Consider the following 5,364-nt stretch of genomic DNA (forward strand, 5'->3'; position numbering starts at 1 on the left):
TTGGGGGCTCCTCCTTGAATCGAGGGGGGTCTTCTCTTGGCTTTAACTCTCACCCAGGCCTTTGTAAGCCCACTGGGAAGGCTAGAAGCCCCGGTCGTATATTCAATGAGAGGCCCCAAGGGTGATATTCAGGATCTTTAATGAGCCCTGCAGCATGGCCAGTGGTGAGAATAGTTGCAGCTCCTGACACGGGGGAGGGTGCCTGGGGCCCTGCTGCTGTGTCTGCGGGTCTGAGGTGGTACCCTGGGGTGTGATGGGGACACTTGAGGGGTGGGGACCTGAGCAGAATGCTACTTGGAGCTGGCAGGAAAATCTTCCAGTCCTTGAACATCTAGGTTGGCCACGTGGATGCTTACAGCTTGAAATCGGTTCTAGAGCAGCCCTGGGGAAAAGCTTTTCCAGGCAACAGGCTCCTAGAACAGAGAGAACAAACACTGGGAAAGGTGTTCTCTCTTCCCTCGGATCTCATCAACTCTTGCCTCTCTCTGCTGCTCCAGTCATCCCCTGTGCTTAGGGCTGACCTTAGGAAAAAGTCAGTGCCTCTCTCCAAACCCCCGGGGCCCGTTCCCTGCACGTCTCCAGCCCTGTGCTGTTTATTTGAGTCTTAATTCTTCCATTCTCAAGTATCTTTTGTGGGGTCACAAATTCAGTCACATTAGGTAATATTTTGGTAGTTATTACCTACCTAGCAGTTCTTAAAATACTAGATACCCAAGGAGCAAGAGGGAGGCAGGCACGTTTCCTTGAGTCACAGCTCTGTCGTGGTTACATACAGGCCTTGGGCAGAATTCTGCTCCCAAACAAATGGTATCTACAATCAAGTAGAGAAGTACAATGAAAAAAGTATAGGCTGTGAGGCTGTGCTCAAATCTTGGCCTGGCCATGTGTTGGCCATTAATCTCATTAAGCCTCAGTTCCCATATCTATAAAATGGACATAGTCATTGTATCTCCCTCATAACACTGCAAAGTTGAAATCATGTCTATTAAGTGCCAGATATGATACTAAAGGGCCATTTAAAAAAAAAAGATTTTTTTATTTACTTGAGAGAGATAGAGAGAGAGAAAGAGCATGAGCAGGGGGGAGGGGCAGAAGGAGAGGGAGAGGTAGACTTCCCGCCGAGCAGGGAGCCCAATGCTAGGCTCCATCCCAGGACCTGATCATGATCATGACCTGAGCCCAAGGCAGAAACCCAACTGACTGAGCCACCCAAGTGCCCTAAAGGGCCATTTTTTTTTTTTTTAAATCCACTGTGAAGAGATTTATTAAAGAGTGATTATAAATGTTTTTCAGTATTTAGTTGTGCAAAGAAGGAAGAAACTGATTGCTCCCTGCCAATTTGAACCTCACATATTTTCCCACAATTTGTCTCACAAATGTAGAAGTGTAAGTTTTCTAACTTTAAGAAATCTGTTTCCTGGTGTTTTTGAGCTCACTAAAGACTGAAGGGATTGCACCGCAGAACAAGTCATTGCGATGCAATGTGATGTAACTGGATTGGTCAGGTGGACAGGAGTTAGAAACAGGGTTACCAGTATTGGGGGACAGAACTGGCTTTAGCATTAGGTTAAGCAAACGCTTGAAAAACTTAATTCTTGTTTTTGTAGTGCAGTGAGAATGAATGCGTCAGTATTTAGGAAGAGCTTTTTTTTTTTTTTTCTTGAACAGCTGTTACCTTTGTTTTATTAAATATAATTTGAGGTTTACATAATCTTTTAAAATTTTATTAATTAATTTTTTATTAACATATAACATATAATTTGTTTCAGGGGTACAGGTCTGTGAATTGTCAGTCTTACTCATTTCACAGCGTTCACCATAGCACACACCCTCCCCAGGGTCCATTCCCAGCCACCCTATCCTTCTCCCCACCCAGCAACCCTCAGTTTGTTTCCTGAGACTATATAACCTGATAGTAAAAGTGAATCTGAGTTCAGTGTTCACATTAAGTCTCTAGGAACAGACTTGGTCTGTAATTGTTTGAACCAAAATGGATATTGCTTCTCCATTTCATGAAAGAATGCTTCCAGTTGAGATAATCTGCGCCTCTACTTCATCCACACCTGCTTGCTTTGTTTGATTTGAAATGGACAGCCCTTCGGGATTTCTAATTTCTGCTTTATTTTACTCCGCACAGAGAGCTGTGATTTACATGAATAATTTCATCAACATCTTCAAATCCCAAGTTAAAACTTTAAGATGCCAAAATTGGCACAAAATGTTTAAAGATGGCATTTTAAAGGTAATGTTTAGTGCTGGGAAAGATGTAGCTAGAGGCACTCATACTGCTAATGGTAGTATAAAAAAACCTCCTGGAAGTGAGTCAGTGATATGTATCAACAGCTCTCAAAATGCGTAGAACTGCCTTGCAGGAATTCCAGCTCTAGTGATAGATCCCAGGGAAATAATAAAAGGTGCAGGTACTTACATGCAAGTGTGTTTGTCAAAGCATTATTTATGTCCATGGATACTGGAAACATAGTAAATGTTCAGGATTTGAGAATGGTTAAACAGATTATAGCATACCCATGTGAAAGACCCTTGAAAAAACAATGAAGTGTGAAGTTTTTGGAGAAATTTTAGCGAAATGGAAAATACAGTACAATGTAGAGAGAGAATTTGTAATTAATGGATTAAGGCGACAAATATTTATTAAGTACCCAGTATGTGCTGGGCACTGTCATCAGTGTGCAAAAGAGAATTTATATCCCCTCAAAGAATTGATATTCCAGTGGGGAGGGAGTGAAGAGACAGACCATAAATAACACGTTTAATAAATAATGAATTGTATAGTGTGATAGAAAAATGGTAGGTGGTGTAGTGAAAAGAAAAAAAAGTTGAACAGAACAAGGGGCATCATCATGAGTTCTAGGATGGAAGTGAATCATGATTTTAAATGGGATAATACGGAGATGCTCAGTGGGTTAAGCATCTGACTCTTGATTTCGGCCGAGGTCATGATCTCAAGGTTGTGGGATTGAGCCCTGCATTGGGCTCTCTAGTCAGCGTTCAGTCTGCTGGAGAGTCTCGCTCTCTCTCCCTCTGCCCTACTCTCTGCTAGTGCACTCTCTCTCAAATAAATAATCTTAAAAAAAAAAAAAAGGGATAATCCAAAGTAGGTATCATTGTGAAGGAGCATTGGAGCAAAGACTTGAAGGGGTGAGACTGTTACACATGTGGAGATATGAGGAGTCCTAGGAAGAAGGAGTAGCTAGTGTCAAGGCCAAAGGATATGAAGTACGATGAATAGTATGATTTCAATATTGTAAAATGTGCATGTATTTTATCTCATATATTTATAAGAAAAACATTTTAAAATTCTTAATGCTTCCAAATTACTTTAAAAATGTCTCTAAATCAATTTTGTGATCATTTTCTACCATCTTCATAAAGGATAATTATTAAGGTTTTGCAGTGGTCAGTTTTGTAAGACCTGGGTTTCAGTGCATTCATTCAGTTTGGGTTAGATGGGAGATTCAAGATAAGAAGGAAAAAGCGCAACTTTTTCCCCCCATGTCTTTTTTTGCTACTATCTCCTCACAGGGGGTAGAAATCTTAGTTTGTGCAAAAAACTTGAAAATTCCAAGGGTTGCCAACATTAGGCAGACCATTGTTCATCAAGAGACCCCTCATTTAGGAGGCTCAAAGCAGATGCTAATGGCAGAAAAAGAAAATGATTCAAGGAGGAACAGTGAATAAGGGATGCGGATAAACAGTTTCTAATATTTCACAAACTAGTTGTAATTCAAATTTAAGAGATATGATCAACTGAAATCTTAGGTTATTGTACTTGCATGAATTCTCCCTTAAAAACACATTTATGGGGGCGCCTGGGTGGCTCAGTGGGTTAAAGCCTCTGCCTTCAGCTCAGGTCATGATCTCAGGGTCCTGGGATCGAGCCCCGCATCGGGCTCCCTGCTCAGCTGGGAGCCTACTTCCCTTCCTCTCTCTCTGCCTGCCTCTCTGCCTACTTGTGATTTCTGTCTGTCAAATAAATAAAATCTTTTAAAAAAACCCCACACATTTATGTGGTAAGGAGTAAATGCTTTAATTTTTTACAGTAATATCTATTGAAGTAGAATTTATAACACTTGTCATTAGGGTAGATGTTATTCATCTTGTTTTTCAGTGAATTTAGTCCCCCAAAATGGCAATTTCTCTCCTTATTTTTTTTTTTTTAAGATTTTATTTATTTACTTGACAGAGATCACAAGTAGGCAGAGAGGCTGGCAGAGAGAGAGGAGGAAGCAGGTTCCCTGCAGAGCAGAGAGCCCGATGCGGGGCTCGATCCCAGAACCCTGGATCATGACCCGAGCTGAAGGCAGAGGCTTTAACCCGCTAAGCCACCCAGGCGCCCCTCTCCTTATTTTTAAGTCGAAGGATTTTATATACTTTTCTAACTTTTTTTAGTTATATCAGTGCTTCTCACATTTTTTTTCACTCCTCCCAATAAAACAGAAAAGCTTCACCACATTGTTGCTGTGTTTATTTATTTTTTTCTTAAAAAAATTAAATAGAAGTGGTCGGGGCTCTCAACTGAACACTTCTAGCTAACTGTGCTACATCGTACCTGAGCGAAGGCAGAACTTATAAGGGGAACAGGTTTCTGTTTTGAAGTTCCCTAAGAATAATATAAACAGAAGAGAAAAAAAAATGAGTTCAGAAATGATTAACAGCCTTAGTTAGTGCCAAACACACAAAATCTTTTAAGCCAAATTCCTTTTAAAAAGTTTGTAGTTGGCCGGCTCATAGGGAATGTAAATAAGGGCAAAGCAGTAATAGTTGATACTTTCAGGTCTATAAATAAATACTTTATACATATATATTTAAAAACCCTAAACATTTGTGAGGTAATTTAAACACTCCTGGATGATATGTTGTATGCATCATTGTTTAAAAATACAAGGACAATTCTCTGAGCTGTAGTTTCATATGGTGCCTTGGGAATCAACGATGGAGGGAATTCGAACATTTTGGAATAGGAACTTCCATCCAGTTATCTAAGCAGGTGACTGAGAGCTGCCTCTGCTTACTTTGCTCTGTAAATGAGTGCAGCATCAGGCACTTTTCTTGGTGTTGAATAACCCAATTTATGCCACACCAAAAATTTACCTCGGCTTTGAGAATTAATTTCTAATTTTAGAATGAGTCTTTTTTTTTAAAAGATTTTATTTATTTATTTATTTGTCAGAGAGAGAGAGAACGAGAGTGGGAGAGCACAAGCAGGGGGAGCAGCAGGCAGAGGGAGAAGCAGGCTCCCCGCTGAGCAGGGAGCCGGACGCGGGGCTCTGTGTGAGCACCCTGAGATCATGACCTGAGCCGAAGGCAGACACCTAACCGACTGAGCCACCCAGGAGTCCCGAA

The sequence above is a fragment of the Martes martes genome (genome assembly GCF_963455335.1).
Source record: "Martes martes genome assembly, chromosome: 3".
Taxonomy (NCBI): Eukaryota; Metazoa; Chordata; class Mammalia; order Carnivora; family Mustelidae; genus Martes; species Martes martes.